This window comes from Somniosus microcephalus, chromosome 2 (assembly GCF_052327205.1).
Source record: "Somniosus microcephalus isolate GS21.2 chromosome 2, FLI_Smic_1.0, whole genome shotgun sequence".
In the NCBI taxonomy this organism is placed as follows: Eukaryota; Metazoa; Chordata; class Chondrichthyes; order Squaliformes; family Somniosidae; genus Somniosus; species Somniosus microcephalus.
This window is the reverse complement of record NC_140988.1, coordinates 112,061,729-112,076,563: the sequence shown is the minus strand read 5'-3', so window position 1 is coordinate 112,076,563 and position 14,835 is coordinate 112,061,729.

Below are 14,835 nucleotides of genomic sequence, written 5' to 3'. Positions count from 1 at the left end.
TAAATGACACCTTATGTGACTGTGACTTTGGTAAACTATTCCTCCTCATCCTTCACAACACCTGTCTGCAGCCTTTGAGACTACATCATTCTCCTCCAATGCCTCTCCTCCATTGTCCAGCTGGGTGGGACATTCCTATCTATCCAGTTGTAGCCAGAGAATCATCTGCAATGATTCTATCCACCCTTGAACTGTTACTCTGAAATCCTACAAGGTCTATCCTTTGCCCCCTTCTATTTCTCATCTACATTCCGTCCCTCGGCAACATCATCCGAAAATAATGTGTCAATTTTTGTTTGATTAAGATCCTGTGAAGTGCTTTGGGACATTTTATTACGTTAAAGGCGTTATATAAATGCAAGTTATTGTTGGGACAAGGAAATCAAGAAATATAATGGGCCGGAATTGGATGAAAAAATAACAACGTTTGAACGACGCACATCATTATTAATGTGCAAATTGGCCAGCAACTTTTGGCGAGGAAGAGATACCCCGTGAATTGTGAATCGCCACTAGTTGCGGGACGATTTGCGCCACTTTGCCGTTAGCTTTGTGAAAATGGCATTTCGCCCTTAACCTCCCCGTGATTATCATGAAGTTGCTGCATTTGCAATTTAATTGCCCATTAAACTCACCACGGAAAGTTAGGTCTAGTAATTAACAGCTTAAGTACTCTTTTAATGGCACAATAATTGTTAATGACTGCCAATTAACCACTCTTGCCCAGAAAATAAACAATTAGAAGTGTGGAGTCCCATTCCTTCAAGTTGTGAATTGTTATAGGAGATTTTTTAAATGTCAAATTAAAAAAAAAATCTTACTTTTTCACTCTGTCTCTTTTTTCTCTCTCTCTTAATTTAATCTTTCTTTCCCTCTCTTTATTTCTCTTTCTGTACCTGATTTAACATTGAATTCACCCACCCTAATTCACCCTCATTCTCAGTCCTTCCTCTGTTTATCTCAATCCTTTAAGGAGATACACGGTTTGTTCCGTAGTTCGCCAAAGTCCCAGATGCTTTGTTGCCCTGGCCACGTTGTTATCAGCTAAAACATGGGCAAAACGTTTTTGAGCTGAAGGGTGCAGGAAAAAGTCTAACTAACCGGACACACTGAGATGCCCCGCTCCAGCAAACTCTAGCCCACAGTGAGTCTGGCCCACAGTGTTTGAAGTCTTAACCAGTTTAAAGGAAATCTAATTACGAAATGCATATTAGTTATATTTTTGTTCTGAATATTGAATTAGATTTTCTCCCCTTTTCCTTTGCTCACTATAGTGTACTGTACAATTCAGATATATGAATATGTTAGAGAAGTGAGTGAATGAACTCAATTTCATTAGTCCTGTAGTGCACATACTAAAAATAACACATCAGGGAAATAATTATACCATTTGTTGATTTAGAAATAAAGATTTTTTTAAGCCTGTAAACATTCCGTACACAGACTAATTCACTGAATGCAATGGGAAATAGCAACACAAAGGCCAAATTTTGCCTACCTGGGTGGGTCCAGTGCGGGCAGTCAGCGTGGTGGGTCGCAACCCCACTGCTGAAACTGACATTCCCTTAATAGGGCCTATTAAGCCCGCCCAGCGCTTTACCCTGCCCAATTAAATGGTGTGGGTCTGGTGATGTCATCGATGATGCGTTTTCAGCCGGGATCTTTAAAGGGGCCATGGCCACATGGGATTTAAATGCCAATGTAACATAGTGCTGTCAGTGCACTACAGCATTGTGCAAACACTGACTGCACAGAGGCAGAGGGCTGCACCCAGGTTCTCTGACGACTCCCTGGAGGGAGTCAGAGCATGCAGGGAGGTCCTCTTCCCTTCCAATGGGCGGAAAAGACCTCCCCAGGACACTAAAACAGCCTGGTTAGAGATTGCAGAGAAGTCACCAGCAGGGATGTTGTCAGGATGACCTGGGTGCAATGCCGCAAACGTTTCAATTATCTCATTAGATCAGGAAACGTTAGTACAAAGTCACGCTCAACTTCATCCTGCTGTGCCTCTCATCACATCCCCATCACTCTGCCTTCCCAACCCTACCCCTGCACGTCATTACTCACACCAACATACCTTGCACATCCACCCATCCCTCTCTCGCTACCTACATTATCACATCCCCCATCTCACTAGCCAAAGAGAGCCCAAAATAAGAGGGGGAGGGGGAGAACCGGTGATGGCCCTCCATCATTTGCAAACCTTACAACAGCAGAGGAGGCTGCTTTAGAAATATCTGGAGTTGCTGAGCAGTTGGGGGTGGGAGACAGAGAGAGGGGGACATCTCAGGAACCTGGTGGCAGAATTACATATCATACAGTTACATGGCATACAGCAGTCACTCATATGGGCAATGATGTCCGCAGAAATTAAATGGTCATCATGTGCATAATAGTATCTGTACCCATTCTTCATATTACATTTCTAACTCATCTCTTTACTCTCCCACAGGTCCATCAAGAGGCCGCCCACCACCTACAACTGTCCAGGAGCAAGCGTACCCAGCACCAGCGCAGATACGCACAACTCGGTGGGTGCCACGCGAGATAGAGTATTGTCACCTGGAGTGTCACAAGTCACGTGTGACCAAGAGCAGATGGTGGAGACAGGGACAGCAGTGCAGAGTCATTGCCAGAGGGAGCAGGACGCTCCTAGCTCTGCTCAGTTGCATGCAGATGCTGAGCCTTGGGGGCCATCGAGAAAGAGGGCGATCCTTGAGGTGCAGCAAGAAATGCAAGAGGCTCTGACAGGTTTTGCGAGCACGATGTCTGCAAATGTTCAGAGAATGGAGGAGTACATCTCCAACATGAGCACCACCGTGTCGCAGGCGACAGCGACTGTAGGCTCCTCCATGGATAGGATGGCCACCTACATGGAGCAGCTAATGTGCCACTCAGAGGAGCACATGATCTCTATGGAGAATAGATAGTTATCTATGGAGGATGGATGGCTATGTATGGAGAATAGATGGCAGAGGCTCATAGACCTCCTCTCTAGGAGGGATGTCAGCATAGACGTGGGTCCTCATGGCTCCACTGATGTGCAGCAAGGTGCTCTCCAGCTCCTTGGCAGCAGGGAAGTGAGCAGGCTGCCTCTACCTCTGTTGAAGCCACAGGGCTAGCACCTCGTAAAAGCACGCGGAAGAAAATGGTGACACACAAGTAGATTCACAAGGGTAGCCACTTGGGTGTTTTATCCAATGTTTATGTAAAGTTTCCGTTAATGTGCTGTCAAACATAAAAATCTTTATTTTCAACACTTTCCGTTCTTGGACAGATTTGTATGCACCTTTGTAAGTGGCTTAGTGAGTGGTAAGACATAACGGTACCTCCATCAATGGTGGCGCATGTGAAAGGAATGGCTTGGATATTGTAGGAATGGTTTATGGTGTTGCTGTGGGGTGGTGCCAACCTGGCACATCATGTGGCAGCCATATGGGTGTACAGCGTCAAGTGAAGTAACTCTGGCCAGGGTGAGGCCATCCCTGGCCTCCCGGGCAGCAATGTGCTCGGGTGCTGATGCCCTCTGTTCTGTGCAGCATCAGGTGATTGCGGAGAAGGCTAGTGGTAGTGTTGGTGCTGCTGGTGTGCCTGGTGCTGCTGGTTTGGGGCTCACCGTGGTCAGATTCTGAGGACCAAGATGAGACAGTATAAACGGCATCCATGCTGATGGAATAGATGGCAGGGGAAGTAGAGATGACAGAAGCAATCTGTCAATGGTGAGAGAGATTCTTCCAATGAGGTGACTTTGCTGGAAAGACTGCAGCCTGCAGAATCTGTGCTGGGAATGCAGTAAGAAACAGCTCTGCCTGAGGAAAGTAATCATCTGTCAGGTAAGAGTTTTTACTGTACATTTGATTCTATCAAATAATCAGCTGGAGCAATGGCCACTGAACTCCCACCTCAGGTTGGCAGATGTGGTTCCCAAACAACGTGTTTCCCATGGCCATCCAGTTAAATTTAAAAGGTAAGGTTAAAATCACTCTTAAGGGTCTGACAACTAGCTACTAATAATTTAAATTGGGTTGCCCGCCTCTGCCAGTCGGGTCGGGTCAGGTCGGCGCTGATAGACGCACCTGGGGGAAAGGTGCATGGGAGCAAGATGACAGTGTGCTCCCGACCCGCTCCCAAGAATAACAACTTTCCCACCCGACCCACCTCCGACCGCGCCCACTACCACCCCAGAAAATTCCAGCCAAAGTCATTTTTCCTCCAGTTTTTATGTGTGGGGGAGACTATTGCAGAATTGTCATGGGGGTTATTGTGTAAAGGTGTCCCTTTTCCTTTGAAATTTTACTTCCAATCTAGCCAAGGTGGAACCTATTCTCCAGTAATGATCTGGATCATAAATGAAATGGTCTGGAAACATGTGGTTGATGCTGTAATACAGTGGCTGCTCTTTACATCAGGGTCTGAGTTGCGGCTAAAGGCAGGGGCTCTACGCATCAACCATGCAATATATTGGGAAATCTTGGGCAGCACACCACCATTCCCTGATATGCGAGGCCTGTGTCAGCGTGTACTCAGAAAATATGGCCCATCGAGTCTTTTGCATTGCCTTTTGCAGTGAGATTGTGTAAAGTATGTTGGAATTCAGCCTGAACTGTAACAATGCCATGTAAGCTGTAATTATTCAACTGCTTCACTAATGTCCTTCAGGGAAGGAAACCTGTCTCCCCAAATGGACTGACTACGTGTGATTCCAGTCCTATATTATGTGGTTTACTCTTAATCCCTTTTGAAGTGGAATAGCAAGCCATTTAGTTCTAAAATCAATTTAATATCGAAGGCGACCCACCACCACCCTCTCAGGTAAAATAGAGATGGGTAATAAATGCCTGCTTTGCCAGCCTGACAATCATAGAATCTTACAGCACAGAAGGAGGCCATTCATCCCATCATGCCTGTGCCAGCTCTTTGAAAGAGCTATCCAATTAGTCCCACTCCCCTGCTCTTTCCCCATAGGCCAGAAAACTTTTCATTTTCAAGTATATATTCAATACTCCCAAGGATCTATCCTTGGCCCCCTCCTATTTCTCATCTACATGACATGACTACTTGGTGACATCATCTGAAAACACAGCGTCAGTTTCCACATGTACGCTGATGACACCCAGCTCTACCTCACCACCACTTCTCTCGACCGCTCCACGGTCTCTAAATTGCCAGATTGCTTGTCCAACATCCAGTTCTGGATGAGCAGAAATTTTCTCCAATTAAATATTGGAAAGACCGAAGCCATTGTTTTCGGTCCCCATCACAATCTGTGTTCCCTAGCCACTGACTCCATCCCTCCCTCTCCCTAACATCTGTCTGAGGCTGAACCACACTGTTTGCAACCTTGGTGTCATTTTTGACCCTGAAATGAGCTTCTGAGCACATAACTAAGACTGCATATTTCCACCTCTGTAACATCACCCGTCTCCGCCCTTGCCTTAGCTCATCCGCTGCTGAAACCCTCATCCATGCCTTTGTTACCTCTAGACTTGACTATTCCAATGCACTCCTGGCTGGCCTCCCACATTCTACCTTACGTAAACTTGAGGTAATCCAAAACTCGACTGCCCGTGTCCTAACTTGTACCAAGTCCCGTTACCCATCACCCCTGTGCTCGCTGACCTACATTGGCTCCTGGTTAAGCAACGCCTCAATTTCAAAATTCTCATCCTTGTTTTCAAATCCCTCCATTGCTTCGCCCCTCCCTATCTCTGTAATCTTCTCCAACCCCACAACTCCCCGAGATATCTGTGCTCCTCTAATTCTGCCCTCTTGTGCATTCCTGATTATAATCACTCAACCATTGGTGGCTGTGCCTTCTGTTGCCTCGGCCCGAAGCTCTGGAATTCCCTCCCTAAACCTCTCCGCCTCGCTACCTCTCTTTCCTCCTTAAGACGCTCCTTAAAACCTACCTCTTTGATCAAGCTTTTGGTCATCTGCCCTAATTTCTCTTTATGTGGCTCAGTGTCAAATTTGTTGTCTTATAATACTCCTGTGAAGCGCCTTGGGACATTTTACTATGTTAAAGGCGCTATATAAATATATAAGCTATTTTTGTTGTTGTTGTTTTGAAAGTTATTATTAAAACTGCTTCCACCACCCTTTCAGGCATTGCATTCCAGATCATAACAACTCATTATGTAAAAAAATTCTCCTCATCTTTCCCGATTCTTTTGCCAATTATCTTAACTCTGTGTCCTCTGATTACTGACCCTCTTGTCAGTGGGAACAGTTTGGTCGTGATTTTGCCGGCGCTCAGAGGGCAGATTTGGAGGCAGGTCTGGAGTTAAAATCAAAATGATTGATGGCGGGTTGCGACCCTGCCACCATCCCGCCTCCACGCAACTTTACAAAGTGTCGGGTCTGGGAGTTCTGATCAGACATGACACCAAACGGCGGGAGAGCCACTTAAGGCAGTTAACAGCTTGTTAACTGCCTAGATAATCCGATTTTAACAGGCTCTTCCCATTTTACTACATTTTTAGCGTGTTGCACGTCATGTGACAAACATACTAGCTGAAGGTGCCGGGTTCAGCAACTCGCTGAATTCTTGACAGCTGCTCCTGCAGCATAAAAGCGGACCTGTAACATGGCTGACTTTCAGATGCCAGAACTTTGTGTTTTGAGGTTTTGGAACACATTTTGCAGGTCTATTGAGCTTGTAAGTGTTTAAGCTGAGATCCATATGCACTGTGACCTCCTTGGAAAACCCTCTCCCCACATTGACTGAGCGCTTATAACATCTATTCCTCAACTGAGATATATACCAGCAGAATGGGAACCATTTATACCCTCTCATCCTGATCCTCAGAATCAGAGGAAGAGCAGCCACGACAGCAGCAGAACCAGGCACAACAGCAGCAGCAACAACAGGAGCACCAACCTTCTCCTCAGCCACCTGATGCTGCACAGGGCATCAGCACACCTCGCCACAGGAGATACCCCCAACACAGGGTTTACAGGCCAAGGATGAGCTTCCTCAACATGATTGAGCAACAGTGCCAAAGGAGGCTGAGACTTTCGCGAGAGATAGTCGCTGACATCTGCACAATGCTACACCTCACAATTTACATTAATGACCTGGATCAGGGAGTCGGATGCAGCATTTCCAAATTTGCAGACGACACTAAACTAGGAGGGGGGGTGGGCTCAGAGGAAGAGACCAGGAAGCTCCAGAGCGATTTGGACAGACTGGGCGATTGGGCGGATAAATGGCAGATGCACTATAATGTGGACAAGTGCGAAGTTATCCACCTTGGGTGCAGGAACGGGAGGGCAAATTATTATTTAAATGGCAATAGATTGGGAGAGGGGGAAGTACAGAGAGACCTGGGTGTTCTTGTACACCAGTCACTGAAGGCGAGCATGCAGGTGCAACAGGCGGTCAAGAAGGCAAACGGTATGCTGGCCTTCATAGCAAAAGGGTTAGAATACAGGAACAGGGATACCTTGCTGCAGCTGTACAGGGCACTGGTGAGACCACACCTCGAGTACTGTGTACAGTTTTGGTCGCCTCATCTGAGGAAGGATGTTCTTGCCATGGAGGGGGTGCAGCGGCGATTCACCAGGCTGATACCAGGAATGGCGGGAATGACCTATGAGGAGAGACTATGTAGTTTAGGGATGTACACACTGGAGTTTAGAAGATTGAGAGGGGACCTCATAGAAGTGTATAAAATTCTGACAGGTCTAGACAGACTGGATGCAGAAGGAATGTTTCCCTTGGCAGGTGAGAACAGAACTAGAGGACATAATTTAAGGATAAGGGCTAAACCATTTAGGACAGAGATGAGGGGGAATTTCTTCACTCAGAGAGTGGTGAACCTGTGGAACTCATTGCCACAGAGGGCAGTGTACGCCAGCTCATTAAATATATTTAAGAGGGAATTAGATATATTTCTACGGGCAAAAGGGGTTAAGGGTTACGGAGAGAAGGCGGGGACGGGATACTGAATTAAAGGATCAGCCATGATCTCATCGAATGGCGGAGCAGGCACGAAGGGCCGAATGGCCTACTCCTGCTCCTATCTTCTATGTATCTATGTATCTATGTAACACCTGCAGCCCAGAGGAGCGGCTGGACACTCCTTACCAGTGGCTGTCAAAGTCACCACCGCACTCAACTTCTTTGCTTCAGGGTCCTTCCAGGGATCAGCAGCAGGCATCAGCGGCATCTCCCAGTCGGCCGCGCACACTTGCATCACGCAGGTTACCAATGCCCTCTTAATAAAGTTGCACAATTCCATCCACTTCTCCACAGATGAAGCAAGTGTAACCATGCATGCGGTTGGCTTTGCAAATATGGCAGGCTTCCCAAGGGTGTAGGGCGACGTAGACTGCACACATGTGGCCATTAGGCCACCCCATAGAAACAAAGAAGATAGGAGCATGAGTAGGCCATTCGGCCCCTCGAGCCTGTTCCGCCATTTAATGAGATCATGGCTGATCATCCAAATTCAGTACCCTGTCCCTGCTTTCTCCCCATATCCCTTGATCCCTTTAGCCTTAAGAAATATATCTAACTCCTTCTTGAATATATTTAATGAATGGACCTCAAACAACCGCAAGGGCTTCCACTCCCTTAACATCCAGCTGGTGTGTAACCACAGGAAGAACATTATGCATGTTTGCGCCAAGTTCCCTGGCAGTTGCCATGACTCGTTCATCCTGCAGCAGTCTACTGTGCCTCAGCTCTTCAATCCGCCAACCCAACTTTCCAGATGGCTACTTGGAGACAAGGGCTATCACCTGAAGATGTGGCTAATGACATCGATTGGGAGGCCATCAAACGAAGCTGAGGAGTGGTATGATGTGAGCCACATTTCCACCAGAAGCATCATAGAGCAAACCATTGGCTTGCTCAAAATGCGATTCAGATGCCTCGACAGATCTGGTGGAGCCCTACAATACTCACCAGCCAGGGTCTTCAGAATCATTGTGGTCTGCTGTGCCCTGCACAACATCGCACAGTAGCGTGGCTCAGCGCACAGTCCCCTCAGAAGAGGAGGAGGAGGAGGAGGCGACAGATGAGGAAGACCTTGCGGAGGCGGATGTGCCAGTTCCACCAGCACGCGAGCACATTGCTGGCTGTGAGGCAAGGGATAGACTTAATTCATGCCAGATTTGCATAAGTTTACGCATCAACCACATGTGGCTGCCACATGGAAATGAGTGTCTGGCCAACCTTCTTAACATACCATACAGCATCTGTACAATAAACTGTGGTTTCCTATCACTCTCACCACCATCATTACAGATGAAAGACACCCTGACCCCTCACTGTGCAACTTCCATTTCTAAGCACACAGAGGCCAACTCTTTGAATCTTTGCCATCGCATTTCTTTAATACAATTGAAATAACGATGAGAAACGTAACTTTGTATGAGATCAAAACACCCAAGTGACTACCCTTGTGACTATTTGTGTGTTAACTTTCTCTTACGCATGCCTCTACATGGTGCTTCCCCTGTGGCTTCAGCAGATGTTGAGGCATCTTTCTCATTTCTATGCTGCGCTTGCTTCGATGCCTTTGGCGGGCGTCCTCTGGGTTTGGGAGCCTGGGAGGGCTCCACAACAGTCTGCTCCTCCTGCGGCTGTGCAGGGGCTGAGACGGCCATCTTAGTTGGGTGAGGAATCTGGGGATCTGACCGAGGGCTCCACAGTGGCATGGGAGTGTGAGGGCTTGTAGAGGAGCCCACACTTCCTTGTTGTCGACCACCAACATCCCTCTCATGGGTCACCTGCTCTTCACTGCTAGCAAGTAGCTGGAGAGCACCTTGCTGCACATCAGTGGGGCCATGAGGACCCATCTCTGTACTGACAGTCCTCAGAATGGGGACGTCCATGTACCTCTGGTTCCGCTCTCTTTCTGGATGGCCCCAGAGGCACAGCGTCCACATGCAGCTGAACAGAGCTGGGAGCGTCCAGCGCCCTTCGACGAGGACTCTCCACTGCTGTCCCTGGTTCCACCATCTGCTGATGCTCACTTGTGAGCTGTGATACACCAGGTGACAACACTACTCTATCTCGTGAATGACCCACCGAGCTGTGCGTCTCTGCGCTGGTGCTGGGTGCGCTCAGTTCTGCTGACGCTGCTCCCTCAGAGGCTGCAGCTTCCTCTGAGGAGACGTCCAGCTCTTCCTCCTGGACAGTGGGGAGGGGGGCTCTCGATGGTCCTGTGGGGGAGTAAACACATGAGTTAGACGTGATATTAACATAGCAGGCACTTCAAATTGTGCAGATGATCAGAGCTCAATCTGTATGAACATCAGATGCCATATCAGTCACTCATGAAATCTAAATGAGAGGGTTGCAAATCTATTCTGTCACCAGCTTGCTCTACTGCGCCCGTCTCTCCGTCCCCCACTTCCAGCTCCTCAGCACTTCTGACAATGTCAAGAGCAGCCTCCTCAGCGGTGGTTAAGTGCGCCATGGAAGGTGGCCCTCCTCCTGTCCTCCCCCTCTCCCTCTTATTGTGGGCTCTCTTTTCCTGCAATGAGGGACACAAGTGGAGGTTGAGCGAGAATGTTGGAATGAGTGTAGAGAATCCATAGCATAGATGCTTAGAGGGAGACAAAGACGAAATTAGGTGCCAATACCAAGGGCCCTCCCTGTGTGTTGTTAGTTGTTGTCATTGCATAACAGTGATAGTGAGTGTGAGGGCTGCATAGTAGAATGGTGGAGTGAGTCTGTACATAGAGAGAGAGGGATGGTTAAGGGTGCAAGGGATGTAAAGGTAAGTTGGGATGTGCAGGAGTAGGTTGACAATGCAGAGTGCTGGTGATGAGAGGAGATGGGGAGCAGATTGAAGGTAAGTGTGATGTTATACTCACTTTTGCTGAGTGTAGCAGATCATTGAACCTTCTCCGGCACTGAACCCAGGTGCGTGAGCACAAGGACCTTGCGCTGACCTCCTCAGCAATTTGCAGCCAGGCTGCCTTGGTTTGCTGAGGAGGCTTCCTACATCCATTGGAGGGGAACAGAACCTCCTTGCGCCCTCTCACTCCCTCCACAAGAGCATGGAGGGAGTCATCATCGAATCTTGGAGAAGCCTTGGCTCTTGAAGCAGTCACCTCGCTGTCAGTAACATGGAGAAGCAGGAGAATGTGAATGAAAGACCACAAGGCTGCATGGGCCCCTTAAATGCAGCTGAATCGAAGACGTCAGCAGAGGCAAGCAGCAGACCCAAACCCACTGATTGGGCCGGGTAAGGCATACGGCGGGCTTAATAAGCCCAGTTAAGTCAAAATAGTTATTTCAGTGCAGCTGAAACCGGCAGCGGGACCGGAACCCATCCTCCACCAACCCAACGCGAACCCGCCTCCTATGGCAAAATCGCGGCCTTTCTCTTTATTTACTCTATCAGAACCCCTCATAATTCTGAACACCTCTATTAAATAACCTTCTTTTCGCTAAGGAGAACAATCCCAGCTTCTCTAGTCTCTCCACATATACATGAAGTCCTTCATCCCTGGTAAATCTCCTTTGCATCATCTCTAAGGCCTTGACATCCTTCCTAAAATTTGATGCCCAGAAGTAGACACAGTACTCTAGTTAAGGCCTAGCCTAGTAATTTAGAAAGGTTTAGCATAACTTTCTTGCTATTGTACTCCATGCTTCTATTTATAAAGCCGTATGCTTTTTTAACAGCTTTAGCAACTTGTCCCGCCAACTTCAAAGATTTGTGTATGTGAAACCCCTTAAAATTGCACCATTTAGTTATTATTGCCTCTCCTTATTCTTCATCCCAAAATACATCACTTCACACTTCTCTGCATTAAATATCATTGCCATATGTCTGCCCATTTCACCAGTCTATGTCCTCCTGAAGTCTGCTACTATCAAGTATATTCAATTCCTTTTTGAGAGTTATTATTAAAACTGCTTGCACCTCCCTTTCAGGCAGTGCATTCCAAATCATAACAACTCGCTATGTAAAAAAATTCTCCTCATCTTCCCCTGGTTCTTTTGCCAATTACCTTAAATCTGTGTCCTCTGATTACTGACAGCTCTGATTGTGTCAGCCATGGTTCAGTTGGTAACACCCTTGCCTCCGAGTCAGAAGGTTGTTCAAGTCCCACTCCAGAGACTTGAGCACAAAAATCTAGGCTGACACTTCAATGCAGGGAGTGCTGCACTGCCGTAGGTGCCATCTTTCAGATGAGACATTAAACCGAGGCTCGGTCTGCTCTCTCAGGTGGATGTAAAAGATCCCATGGCACTATTTTGAAGAAGAGCAGGGGCATTATCCCTGGAGGTTTGGCCAATATTTATCTCTCAATCAACATCACTAGAACCTGTTGGGAACCTGTGCAGGGAGACAGAGGAAAGGGAAGCAAGGATAGAAGCAAAAGACAGGAAGGAGAAAAGCAAAAGTGGCAGTCAGAGAAATCAAGGGTGTAAATCAAACATGGCCATAGTAAATAATAATTCTAAAAGGTCTAAGAGTGTTAAAAAAACAAGCCTGAAGGCTTTGTGTCTTAATGCGAGGAGCATTCGTAATAAGGTGGATGAATTAGCTGCGCAAATAGATGTAAACGGATATGATATAATTGGGATTATGGAGACATGGCTCCAGGGTGACCAAGGCTGGGAATTCAACATCCAGGGGTATTCAATATTCAGGAAAGACAGGCAAAAAGGAAAAGGAGGTGGGGTAGCATTGCTGGTTAAAGAGGAGATTAACACAATAGTAAGGAAGGATAAGAACATCAGAACATAAGAAATAGGAGCAGGAGTAGGCCAATCGGCCCCTCGAGCCTGCTCCACCATTCAATAAGATCATGGCTGATCTGATCCTAACCTCAAATCTACTATCACTCTACATCCCACCCGAACCCATGTGATCTCCTGGGCGAGGCGAAAAACCAGATAAAAAACCCAATGGCCAATTTGGGAGAAAAAATCTGGGAAATTCCTCTCCGACTCATCTAGGCGATCGAAACTCGTCCAGGAGATCACTCTGTCCCTATATTTTCTACAGTACTTACCTTCTGTAAAAGGTGATCTCCACCCCAGTCAGGAACAGGAATAGAACCATCTCCTGAAATCTAACACATAATTAGAACACAAGAAGTAGGAGCAAAACCAGGCTACACAGCCCCTGGGCCCACTCCGCTACCCACAGGGCCATGACCATTCCGAACCTAGACTCATGTCCAATTTCCTGCCCGCTCCCCGTAACCCCTAATTCCCTTTACTTCTAAGAAACTGTCTATTTCTGTTTTAAATTTATTTAATGATGTAGCTTCCACAGCTTTCTGGGGCAGCAAATTCCACAGAACTACTACCCTCTGAGTGAAGAAGTTTCTCCTCATCTCAGTTTTGAAAGAGCAGCCCCTTATTCTAAGATTATGCCCCCTAGTTCTAGTTTCACCCATCATTGGGAACATCCTCACCGCATCCACCCGATCAAGCCCCTTCACAATCTTATATGTTTCAATAAGATCGCCTCTCATTCTTCTGAACTCCAATGAATAGAGTCCCAGTCTACTCAACCTCTCCTCATATGTCCACCCCCTCATCCCCGGGATTAACTGAGTGAACCTTCTTAGTACTGACTCGAGAGCAAGTATGTCTTTTCTTAAGTATGAACACCAAAACTGTATGCAGTATTCCAGGTGCGGTCTCACCAATACCTTGTACAACTGCAACAATACCTCCCTGTTTTTATATTCCATCCCCCTAGCAATAAAAGCCAACATTCCATTGGCCTTCTTGATCACTTGCTGCACCTGCATACTAACTTTTTGAGTTTCGTGCATCAGGACCCCCAGATCCCTTTGTACTACAGTACTTTCCAGTTTCTTGCCGTTAAGATAATAACTTGCTCTATGATTTTTCCTGCCAAAGTGCATAACCTCACACTTTCCAGTATTGTATTCCATCTGCCAAATCTCTGCCCACTTACTTAGCCTGTCTATGTCCCTTTGCAGGTTTTTTATGTCCTCCTCACTCACTACTTTCCTTCCCATCTTTGTATAATCTGCAAACTTTGATGTGTTACACTCGGTCCCCTCCTCCAAATCGTTAATATAGATTGTAAAGAGTTGGGGACCCAGCACTGACCCCTGCGGAACACCACTAGTTACTGATTGCCAGTCTGAGAACGAACCATTTATCCCAACTCTCTGCTTTCTGTTAGATAGCCAATCCTCCACCCATGCCAGAATATTACCCCCAATCCCGTGATTTTTTATTTTGAGCAATAATCTTTTGTGTGGCACCTTGTCAAATGCCTTTTGGAAGTCTAAATACACTACGTCCACTGGTTCCCCTTTATCCACCCTATATGTTACTTCCTCAAAGAACTCAAGCAAATTTGTCAAACATGACTTCCCCTTCATAAAACCATGCTGACTTTGTCCTATTAAATTATGTTTATCCAAATGTCCCGTTACTGTCTCCTTAATAATGGACTCTAAAATTTTACCAACCACAGATGTTAGGCTAACAGGTCTATAGTTTCCAGCCTTCTGCCTACTACCCTTTTTAAATAAGGGTGTTACATTAGCAGTTTTCCAATCTGCCGGGACCTTTGCTGAGTCCAGGGAGTTTTGGAAAATTATTACCAATGCATCCACAATCCCGACCGCCACTTCCCTCAAGACCCTAGGATGTAAGCCATCAGGTCCAGGGGATTTATCTGCCTTGGAGTCCCATTATTTTAGCAAGTACCACTTCCTTAGTGATTTTAATCGTATTTAGCTCCTCCCCCCCCCCTAGAGCCCCCTGTTTGTCCAGTGTTGGGAAATTCTTGGTGTCCTCTACCGTAAAGACTGATACAAAATAATTGTTCAGCGTTTTTGCCATCTCCATGTTTCCCACCATTAATTTCC